Raw genomic sequence first — 12,250 nt, forward strand, 5'->3', positions numbered from 1 at the left:
GAGATGACTCAGCAGTTAAGAGCACTGGCTGCTCTTCCAGAGGTCCTGAGTTCAGTTCCCAGCAACCACATGGTGGCTCACGCCCATCTGTAATAGGATTAAGGCCCTCTTCTGGTGTGTCTGAAGACAGCTACAGTATACTCATATAAATAAAGATTAATAAAAAATTTTTTTTAAAAGAACAGAAATACCTTATGATTCTGTTATATCAAACAAATAGCAAGAGATAAACATGATGCTAAATAAAAGGTCCCTGCATCAGACTGTGAGTTCAACTTTTGCAACTACTCATTGTAAGGATAATCACATTTCTTCCTTGGCCCTCAGTTTCTTAATCTGTAAGACGGGGGATGGTCATTACTGTCTTTTAGGACTATTAAGGTCAAATGAGCAGTGTCAAAAAGTCAGCCCGGGGTCAAGCAAGAGGCTGCTGCTTACAAAGACCCGATTATTCAGTAACCAAAGGAATGCAAGGAGAGAGTGGAGGAGGAGGAAGCCTTGGTCAGAGAAGCAGGCATCCTGGGGAAACCCGTCCCCTTAGTAGTGAAGGGCACTGGAGATAAAGAAGGCCAGCTGCTGTGGCCTGTGGTCCTCTGACCTGCACAACTGGGAAATTGGGGGGTACAATAGTCTACAGAAGAGCCAAGACCGAGCTTAAGGCCTGGCTCAGCACCTCAGCCTGTCCCTGCTATCTCTGCACACACAGTGTGCTGTTTATCTCCACCACCAACATTCTCCATATCATAAATGGCAGGCGTTTCCTCCCTCTCGGTTAGATTTCAGGACAATGTATTTATCGCTGGCTCATCATATGGGGCCACCACACATGCTACGGAAAATAGGAAACCGCCTCTATTAACAGGGGACTGTGGATCCAGCTCTCTCACATCCTGTCTCCCATAGGCTGGGCCAGGCCGGATACCCCACCGCAAGCCCACTTCCTGTTGCCTCCATCCCCTCTCTCAGCAAAATTGTTCAGTGCTTTCCTGTCCTGGCTAGACATGGACCTTTGTCCTGTCTGGTGTGCAGGGGGTTGAAAGAGGAAAGTACGCTGCTGGAGGTTTTCTTCCGCCCCTCCTGTTGTTAGAGCTTCAGCACCGTCTCCCTGGCAGGACTCTTGAATCCCAGAGTTCTTATCCAGATGGTGGGTTTCATGTCAGGTTATTTTACTTAAAACTCTAAAGAATCCAAACAGATCCAAATGTGTCAGGAGCTAAAACTTAAATGGCTAGCAGCATTTGTTATAAATACATGACAAAATTCAAACCTCACCCCGGCTGGCTCGGTGTAAACTGGACAGTTTAAAGTGGGCATCGGAAGAGAGACTCTAAGTTCCATTAACCTAGAACTATATAGTCTTGTGTTCGTTCGTCCCATTAGCTGACTTCTCACCTACAAACTCAACGTCCATCCTTTTAACTGTAAGTTTTAACAGACCAAGTGTTGTTCTAGGGCTATAGGAAAAGCAAGGGTGTCAAAATCATCTCTCGCCTTGAAGAAAGCATAGTTTGGAGAAATTAGCAGGGAAGAGAGGCAGGGCTGCGTGAATGTGTTGCTCACTGTAGTAGAGGTAGGTGTGGAGAGGGTTTACACACGGCATTCACAGCTGCCCTGAATTTTACCATTACTTTTATCCTGAAGGTCCTGGGGAGTTTCTGAAGCCTTTGGAGAAGAACAATCCTACAGGATTGCTGAGTAACACCTCCAGACTATTATACAAACAAGGGGTGGGGCAAAGAATACGGTCATTCACTTTGGATGACATAGACTGCCTGAAGTTCAGTAAATTACTCTTCATGACTAAATGCATGAAGGTGCTCCAGAAAGTCCAGAAATGAGAGGGTGGGAGAAATTGGGACCTTTTGAAGTCTAGAAAAGGTTCAGAAGACTCACAATGGGAATCTAAGAAAAAATAAGCAAGTGATGGAGAAATGGTTGGGAAAAAAAATAACCTTAGCCATTGAAGTTATACAAATTCAAACTATAGTAATATCTAAGTTCATGTATAGGACAGGAGAAAGAAAATTTTGGCCTCTTTTACACTGCCTGTGGGAGTGGAGGGCATCGGGTGCAGCCACTTTAGGAAATACTAGTTCCGGGGATGGTTTACTATAGAGTACTGGCCCAACATATCTCTCCTAGGTATACATTCAAGAGAAAGAAAAGCACAAGTTTGCTCAAAAACCCGCTGACCGATGCTTACAGCATTATTCATGGCTGTTAAATAAAATCCTTAAGGTGCTTGCTTTACAACCTCCTAGAACCTGTGTGAAGGGGAAGTTGAAGCAGGCAGGTCCCCGGGGTCCTCTGGCCAGCCGGCCTAGCCTACTTGGTGATGATCAGAGCAGTAAGAAACCCAGCCCTCTGCTTCCTTCCCAAATCACCTGAGACGTGACAGCCAAGGTTGTCCTCTGGTCTCCACACACATGCACCCCCTGACCCCCAACACACACAAGTAAAAGCAACCCAGATGGCCATCAATTAACAAGTCAGTGTAATGTAGTTCACAGTTCAGGCAATCAATCCTACTGATGTCTTCTGAGCCCCCTGATAGCCAAGGCAAGAGAGCAGAAGAAAGGAAGAGTGTGTGATAAATAGTAGTAGCTAAGTCACTCAGGGCATCTTCGGGTCCACTAAAGAAAGTTCCCACATTATCTTATTATGTAGTATACCTGTTTATGTGAGTATTAACGTATAACAGTGCATACATTTTGCTGCCCCTGTCCAGGGAAGAAGGTGCTCTCATAAACTTCAGTTTACACAGGGGAAAACAGAGTTCTAAAAACGTAATTAATCTGTGGTCCGATGGCCAGCAAGCATGGAGTAGGGACCTAAGCCAGGATGCTGAGTACATCCTTAATTAACCCAGCTGAGGCATGCTGTCTCCCCTGAGGGTCAGGACTGGAGACAGGTGCAAATGGAGGTCATACGTTGTTACTGCCTTGGGAGGAGCCCTTGTTGCTGTGTGTCTCGAGGGTGGACTGGTTGTGAGAGTGGCGATGGCATGCAGAACTACAGTGATGGAGAAACCTGCGGTTATGACTCTGGCTCATTGACAGCTCAGTACATTCCAAGGTGTGGAGGAAGTGCGGCCAGACAAAAAGCCTGGGGCTTTGACAGCCAAGGCAGGCTGTGTATAATCGTGGTGATGGAATATAGACATATTCCATGTCTTGAAATCCTATGACTTTCAGAGAGATGAGTGTACCAAGCTGTCTCTGGCAGACAGCTAAGGGGAGCCCTATCGCCTAGCAGCAGAATGTGACAAAAAGCCAACTCCTGAGGAACAAAATGGTTTGTGTCAGTGGTTTTCAAACGCTCTCATACATACTGACCCTCAGCAACACTAAGAGTGTTTAATATACAACTGCACGTTAAAGAGTAATTAGCTTATTTTCAACATCTCCATTAATCAAGGTGACTTACAATTGCCAATTAAAGCCTCCAGTGAGTGGAGAGTGTCAGCCTCCTTAGCCAGGGTGCTGTGAGTCCTAAACCAAGAAACCTCAGTCTTACTACCCTTTGGGAGCCGTGAGGTCTCTTCCTGTGAGATTTTCAGAGGAATAGAATGTAAGTTCCCATGAACACATCTCAGGCTCTGAAGAGCGTCTGGGTCCTGGGCCAGGACTCACTGTTCTCACTCTGTCTTTTACAGTTGAGGGGGATGAGCAGTATGGTGGGAGGCAGTACCCGGCACTCCGGCCACTGGACAAGACAGTAATAACCAGAAGAGGCAAAGGCACTGAGATGCCACATGCTGCTCCCCAGCTTCCTCAGGAGTTTGTGAGGTTTCTTTCCAATGAAGGCGATCCATCAGGTGTGGAGCCTTTGTTACTCATCCACAGTAAGAGTATAATGTGAGCCAGTTTTGTGGCTTTAAATTTTCTCTTTTTTTATTTTAATGATTTATCAATCAATCAGATTTATAATGTTAAATTCTCAATCCACTATACATTTATACAATAAGCTTACAACTATTTGTCAAAGATGTAAACCTCCCATCTAGATAAAACAAACTGACCCATAGAAACCCTTAGAAATAATCAAATCTACCTATTGCCAACCAAGACAACCTGGCTCTAGAACCAACTCCTCCATCTCCATCTTGATTCTCCAGTTTTAAGGTTTTTTTTCCTTCTTTCCTTCTTTCTTTCTTTTTAAAATTTACATAATAAATAATGTTAGAGAAATATACAATATGCTGTATATGGTGGTAAATGCCTGTAATCACCGACCTTGGGAGGCTGAGGCCAGCTTGGGCTATAGTGTGAAGTTTTGTCACACCTTCACCCTATCCAAATAAACAACAAATTCTTATTAGAACACCGAACAGCCCCAAGTGCTCGTTGTCAGTTAGGTTCCCTAATTTTTCTTAATTCTCTTTGATTTTCTCCCCCTGGTCTCCCATTCCATTCTCTGCAGGCCGCTTCTTCAACCCCTTCATTTCCCTCATCTGTAGTTTGCTTAGGTCTTGCTTCTGCATATGAATCCTTCCAAACATTGTACCAAAAGTATCCTGAGAGATACCCTCTCTCCTATGGCTTGAGAGCTTTGGGCACTTTGATGGACAGTTTAAAAAGGTCATGTGATGCTAAGTGTGCCCTCCTTATAACCAGGTCCAATGGTGGGCCTTGTTCGATTGTGGTGTTCTGCACCCAGATTTCTTCAACAGCAGCAGATAGCTCTGAACGTAAAGCTTCCCATTCAGTGCGGTGAAGTGTAGAACACACTCTAATCCAGCCAGCCAACGTTTGATACTGTGGGGCCTCTGAAGAAATCACCGAGAAGATTTTTAATCTTCTGTTACATCTGAATCATTACCAGCAAATATCAACATGGGTTTTGTTCCCTCGGGCCACCTACTAGTCTTAATATTGGTTTTAGAGGCACGAATATTTAGTTCAATCATATCTAGCACATGGTAGTCCTACATAGGACCCATTACTAGATTATTTGGCCTCCTCTTCTTATGGGAGCCAAACATGAATAAAGAACTCCAGTGATGTCTGATCTTCAAATGGTCTTGTAATGTTTTTCTTTTTGGATAGAACTCCATGTGGTTTCTTCAGTGTGCACATGTCTCTTAGTGTCTGTGTCATTGCATTTCCGCCTATAATCAGCACGGCATTCTTAATGTTCTCACTGAGTTTTGGTTCTCTCTTCTCAAAGAAATCTCTTAGCCCTTTCTGTTTTAGGTTTTAGGACTTTGTCCAGAGCATCCATTGCTGCTAGATCTCTTAGCGAACACACATGTACCCAGTTTTAAATTTTCTAGTAGCCGGTTTTCTACTTTTCTTTTATTCAACTCTGGGGGTTGAGGATTGAGGCCAGGACCTTATTATGCCTACGTAAGCACTCGACCACTGAGGTGAATCCACGTCCCTTTTAGCCACATTTTGAAGAGGGGGGAAGGAGGGAGGAGGAGGAGGAGGAGGAAGAGGAGGAGGAGAGAGAGAGAGAGAGAGAGAGAGAGAGAGAGAAAGAGAGAGAGAGAGAGAGAGAGAGAGAGGGAGGGAGGGAGGGAGGTGTTAAAGATGTGAGGCGTGGTGGCACTTGGGAGACAGAAGCAGGTAGACTTCTGAGTTCAAAGCCAGCTTGATCAAAACAGTGAATTACAGGACTATATAGAGAGATCTTTAAAAAAAAACAAAAGCAAATTTAATTTAGTAATTTTAAAAGCGTATTATTTGGGGGGGGGTGTTGAAGAGATGACCCAGTGGTTAAGAGCAATTACTGTCTTAGCAGAGGACCTGGGTTTGGATATTAGCAACCACACGGAGACTCAAGAGTCTGTAACTCCAGAGCTCCGCCTCCTAGCCTTATGGCTCTTATGTGCCCACCATGCACACACATATACATATGCTCAGGCACACAATACACACATAAAAAAATGCTTAATAACGTTTTATTTTAATTTTCTGTATATGTGAAGTGGTATGCTTATGAGTACAGAGGACCCGGGAAACTACAGTCGTGAGCTGCCCAACATGGCTGCTGGGAACTGAATTCAACTCCTCTGCAGGAGCAGTGTGCATTCTGGACCACTGAGCCGTGTCTCTGGCCAGGTGCTGGGGATTGAACCCAAGGTCTCACAAATGCTGTGTTCTCTACCTCTGAGTTATTCCCCCAATGGCCCTTTTAACCCATTTTTGGAAAAAAAAAAAGAAAAAGGAAATAAGTAAAATTGATATGACTGATATATTTTATTAAATCCATACATTCAAATAGTATAATTTCATCATCCATCCTTATGTTGTGACAATGTTACAATGGTAACGAGACATTTTCACAAGTATTGTGCTCGCTGCCTTAGTTCTTTCCAAAGTGCTCAAGTGCTGTGTTGGCCAGTGGCTCCCCCTGCTGGCCAGAAGAGCATCTGGAACTCTGGGCCAGGGCTTGCCCTGTCTTACTACAAACCATGTTTTGTTTCAACACAAGTAAATGGTTTCTTTGAAGATCCCTGTAAAAGGTACCCAGCCCAGCAACCTATACCTGGCGCGGCTACCGGAGACTGATCTTACAGAGTATATAGGGTCTCAAGAACCCAAACTCCATTTGGTTAGATGGGTTCCTCACTATCCTTCCACGGGGACCTTCCCTTGGCCTTTCTCTTATTGAATCTGCTTTCTAGTCTTTATCAGGTGGCTCTATTCAAGTGCTGGCTCAGTGGCTATTCCCTGTCACATGTCACCTGGCATTTAGAGAAATGTGGTGGGGTATTCTTTGGAGCAGAATGCTCTGACATGAGTTTACATTGACAGGAAGCTGTTCAGGATCCCAGTGTGTAGCACTGAGACTCCCTGGGGTGAGCTTTTAAGCACAAAATTTATGTTCAAGGTTGACGTGTTTTAGTTAACAAGAACAGTTAGTCAGAAGTAGAACTGCAGAAGCCAGAAAACAAGGTTAGGGCTTCAGAGACTTTTGCAGAACTATATAGATGTTGGTGGGTTAGGCCTTTGCTCTAGCTTTGGCTAACTGTCTACATGTCTTACAGCCCAGATGGCACTTTCATCATGGAGTCAGTTATGTTAAAGTCTGGAGGCCGACTTAGGTTTGGAGCCCTGTTTACATAATGACAAGAGAAACAGAGAAGCCATGAGAGAAAGGCCTCCCAGAGCAAGCTCCCTACAGTGCCCTGGTCTGGTTCAAGTCCTCTGCTCTTGGGTTCTGTGAGCTACTCCTCAAACTGCAGAGCAAGATCCCCACCTCCCCCACCCCACCCCATCAACCTCTGTGCCTTCCTCTGCAGCCAGCTGAGCCTGAAAGCTCCACCCCTCCCCCAAGCTCTGGCCACATTCCTTGGAGCAGGCAGCCTGTGCCTATCTCTGCGACTGCTTCTGGATGGCAATGCTGCCAATTTGTTCAAAAATCTCATCAGCATTTGGGGGGTTAAGAAGAATGACAGACCCCTTTTAGGGACATGGGCTAAAAGATATAAGTGGTTACCCGCTCTGGGCAGTCCCTGGACAGTACCGTGGTGGGCTTTGGGGTCTCCCCTGTCCTCTGTACTGGCAGGAAGAACTGGTGGTGGCTCCTGTGACCCTATGTCCTGTCCATCTCATGTCCAGAGGCCCGTTTCTCTGCCAGGGAGCTCTAAGCTGTCCACCAAATTTCTCCTAATGCCCAGGTGACATTATATGGTTCCTTCTTGTCCATGTCACGCCGATCTACCAGGCTTCTAGGCTCTCGCTTCTCTCTGCTTGGGTCTCCTGGGGAATTTGACACCCAGCCCCCGTGCTTGATGGTCAGCCTCTGGGCAGCAGAGATGGTCTTTGTTGCCATTTCTCGTCTCTGATTTCTTCTTGTCTGCTCTTCGTCCCATGCCTAGAAAGCAAGTGCTGAATGCTTGTTCCCTAAGGGGAGGAGGTGTGTCAGGAGAATGCAGAGAAGGGGGTGCTATGTTAGTGATGCATGGAGTTCTAACTCTCCTAGATGACCACCATTAGAGTGTGTTTCCAGATCTCTGGCTCTTCTTCATGCTCTGGAATGTTCTTAATACGCCCTCTCTATTAATATCACATGTGTCCCTAATCCTTTATTCCTGGAACACAGAACCTGGCAATCCCAGCAGATTCTGACCCACATGGGAGAAAAGAAGAGAAGGAGCCGAGAAAGGAGGAAGTGAAAGATTCTCGTGACAGACCTTGAGAGCAGAGGCTAACATGTTCTCCGTGTTGAAGAGATGGCTCCTCATTTAACATCACTTACTGAGTTTCATTTCCTGCAACTACATAGCAGCTCACGGCCATTTCTAACACCAGCTCCAAGGGACCTGACACCATCTACTGGCTTGACTAGGCAACTGCACCCACAGACATTTTGTGTGTGTGTGTGTGTGTGTGTGTGTGTGTGTGTGTGTGTGTGTGTATGTGCATGTACATGTGTGTGTGTGTAGACATGCACAGAAGTATGTTTCCAGGGGGACTAGAAAACACAGTCAAGTTGACAATGAAGATCATCACAAGCCATGAGCAGCCCAGCATCCTGCTCCCAAACTCGAGAGAATCGGAGATTCAAGTCCCTCTGTACACACACCTGCTCCCCATCTGTGCACAGGACAGAAGCATCCTTAAGAGGGACAAGGGTGTTTGGGAATTAAAACGAACACTTTGGAGACCTAGAAAACGAGTCTAAGGAGAATCCAGTGTTTCTTATGGCCTGCCATATTTTCAGGCTTTCCTGTATATAATTCTGTGCTTTGGTACTTCATCTCTATGTCTTAGTGAGTCCCTGACACATCTGTTCCTTTATTGTTACACAGTGGCCTGCTTTGTCTTTTTTTTAACAGCTTTTAATTTAGGATGGATCATCTGATAAAGGTAGATCTACTCCTGTTCACTTTAGGTTTTCATGCTAATGTGCCATCTTTTCCTGGCCCTACACTTTTAGTTCGTGTGTCTTTTGTGGTGAAACGAAATGACTTTCTTGTAAGCAGCATATAGGTGAGTTTGGTTCTATTCGGTTGCTTTTTATCTTTAGGTCAGAGATTTTAATCCAGGTACCTCTACGGTTATTATAATATGGTAAATACTTATTTCTGCAAGATTTGCTGTCTCCTAGTTGCTTTGAAGACTTTTCTTTTTTGCATTATTGTATTTTTGTGGCTTGGAGGTTGTCTGTAGTGATGGGGCTTGGTTCATTTCTCTTCCAGTTGTTTGTGGAACTGCTTCGCTCAGTCTGTTTTAATCTTTTGTGCCTTTATTTTATAATAGTAGCTCGCAGACACAGGACTTCTTTAACCATTTCTTGTAGGACAAGCCTAATGATGATTAGTTCTACATTTTTTTATACTTTGGAAAGTGATGTTTCTATTCATACCTAGATTATGCCTGATTTGGAAGCCCCCACTCTTGAAGTGCTGGACTTACAGGTGCATTGTACCTTCCCCAGCTTAGCAGCTATTGAGTGTAGTTAGTTGTTGAGACCCCAACAAAATGAACCAAAAAACCTTACTTAGACATTCACTGTGATCTGATGCAGCACTGTTACAGTGTCTATTTTTGTCTTCCTTATACTTGGAGCCTTAAAAGTCTGTTCCTGGCATTGGAGCAATGTTCCTGGGGCTCTTACTGTGTGAGAAGCAAGCTCTAGATACACACAGGCACTGATGAAAAACATGTGCTCAGGGTCCCACCGGAGGAGGTGCCAAGGCGTCCAGCATCACTGTCTCTTACAAGCTCTGGTATTTACCTTGCATGTGCTTGACCTTTGCACAGGACCGTAAGGGGGGGGGGGTCACTGGACTTTGATAAACACCAAAGAATTCAGAAGCAATGAAGCATACAGACATAAGTTAACAGGTTGTTCTGAAGTCTAGGAGACCACTGAGGGCTTGATTTATTTCCTCTACAATCCAGAAAGTGAATGATATTTAGCCAGCTATCCATGTATAAGTCAGGAGTCAGTGTTAAGGAGTTTATTCTCCAAAGGAGGAGGCTGCAGACAGGGTGAAGACAATGGGAGTTGTTTTCTAGTTCTTTAGAAGCCAGGAGAATCCTCTATGGAGAGAGAAGGACAGGGACATGAGGATCCAGGAGTCCCAGAGGGAGCTTGGCTGGTGTCACAGAGCTCTTCCCTGGCCCTTCAGGAAACCTTGCATGCGTTGGCAGATTGGCAGCATGCCCAGTGATGGAAAGGGACAGATGAAAGCCACCTAAGCCTAAGCCACCAAGATAAAACCCAAACTGACTGAAGAGCTGGATCTTCTCAGTCTCCTCAAACAGGAAGGAATTGAATTGGAGGCTTCAGGTATCTTCCACCCTCCAAACCCACTTCCAAAAAACAAGCCTGGCCTAGACAAGCCACACAGAACATAGTGAGGCAGGCTGGCAGCGTGCAGGTGGCAGGGAAGGGATTTACAGAGAGGAGGAGGGCAGGCTATCTGCCTTACACTCAAAGGTCTTAGGCTGCAAATACAGACTTCCATTGAAAGGCCAGGAGCTAGAGTTCTCAACAAACCACCTAGCCTTTGTGCCTAGGAAAGTACCTACTAAGGAAAGACAACACAGAGAGCAGAAACCTGGTACAAGGCTGGCAAGAACAATAGACCTGCGTGATTTCACTGTGTGCTTGATGATCTTGGGCAAATGTTCTCTCTGCACCTGTTCCCAGGCATGTGAAAAGGAATCTAGGCTTTGCCTAACTGCAGCTCTTCACAGAGTTTATTAATAAAGAATTAGCCCCAGGTCATGTGACTCACTGGTAGAGAGAACACTTGCCTTCTATGCCAGACTATCAAACATGAAATCTTGGCTTTGATCAGGATTGGACACGGTATCACATATCTTTAATCCTAGTACCTGGGAGCTGGAGGCAGAAGGGTCAGGAGTTCAAGGTCATCCTTGGCTATTTTGCTAGTTTAAGATCAGCCTTGGCTTCATGAGACCTTGAGTAGGAAAAAAAATTATTATTTAATTATTCTCACTATCTCACAATACTATTGGGCAAAGTTGATCAGTCTGCGGGGTTCTGAAGGGGTGTCTCCTGCTTTGTGAATCATGGGAGAGGGTCACCTGTCACTTCCCCAAACTGTGTACACACTGTTTACTTCCTAGTCCAAAACACGCTACACTGAGGCCAGAATCCTATTCCATAAGTGGAGTCTCACTACCATTGGGAAAGGTTGGGGACAGAGGCAACTCCTCCCGTGATGAGCTGTCACAACCACTCCGAAGTCCTATGCTTTCTCTGTCCCCTGCAGAGTTTAGCCAGCCTGAACACAGGTGGGTCCCTGGGAGTCCACCCAGTGACCCAGGGCTCCCCCCCCATCTACACTCTCTCAGCTTAGCCAAGACTCTGCAGACTACTCCCTGCAGGGAAAGGTTTCACTATGAGCTCAATTGGCCCAGTGATCTGTGAGGACACTGTGCTGGCTTCAATTTGCAAGTGCAGCTGTGAATTTCAGGCTGTCACATCATGCTTAGTGCCTGGTGACAGTTACTCTAGTGATAACGATGTTAGGTTTTTCACCACAACGCATTCTTTGAGGTGTAGGGAATGGGTAAGTTCTGCAAGAACCACTCACACTCAGGGTTGCCTAAATACTGCAGTGAGACAATACAGGGCCCAGTGACCACCTAGAGTGGCCTTGCCACCTGGATCAAAGTCAGAGAATCCAGATTAGGCCTTCAGCAGGGAATATCCAAAGACAGAACTTCAAAGACTGCAGTTGCCAACTACCTGGATCACCAGTTAGACTGAGCTAAAAAAAAGGGGGGGGGGGGGTGGGGAGGCACAAAGGTTCACTGTAATCTCTGTCGTCCTCTAGTGGCTGTACTAAGTAGAAGCAGGCAGCAGAAGTGGTGCGAACCTTCACAGGGGTGATTGAAGTGTAGGCAGGATTGGAAGTCATTGGTAACCCTCACGTCAGGAATGATGTGAACGGCCTCTGTCTTCTCAGGAATGTGATGCTGGTGAGACCAGCAGAGAATACACTCCAGAGCCTGACCTGGATTTACTCCTGGGTGTCCATATCCTACCCTGTGCTTCAGTCTAGGTCATCTCACTTGCCCACTGGGACACACTCCAAGGTGGTTGTGAATACAATGTGTGGTACATGGCTAGTAAGCCAGGGATACACTGGTCCCTGCACAGCACGCAAATGGGAAAAATGGAGTGCTTAGCAGAGGGCTTAGAAAGAAAAACAGACAACCAACATGACATAACCATAGCAAACAACTATGGGTCCAACTACTATCTCCACCACTTTTTAAAATTGTTATTGTTGTTTTTGTTGTTTAGAGCCAGGGTT

At 45.5% G+C, this 12,250-nt stretch overlaps 1 pseudogene across 1 annotated transcript; it reads right to left on the reverse strand.

The window, feature by feature from the left end:
- Positions 1-4,362: 4,362 nt before the first annotated feature.
- LOC308434473 (ribosome production factor 2 homolog) lies at positions 4,363-5,223 on the reverse strand (annotated as a pseudogene). The gene has a single exon. The product of its transcript is annotated as a ribosome production factor 2 homolog (transcript).
- Positions 5,224-12,250: the final 7,027 nt, after the last annotated feature.

Source organism: Micromys minutus (genome assembly GCF_963924665.1).
Source record: "Micromys minutus genome assembly, chromosome: 21".
Taxonomy (NCBI): domain Eukaryota; kingdom Metazoa; phylum Chordata; class Mammalia; order Rodentia; family Muridae; genus Micromys; species Micromys minutus.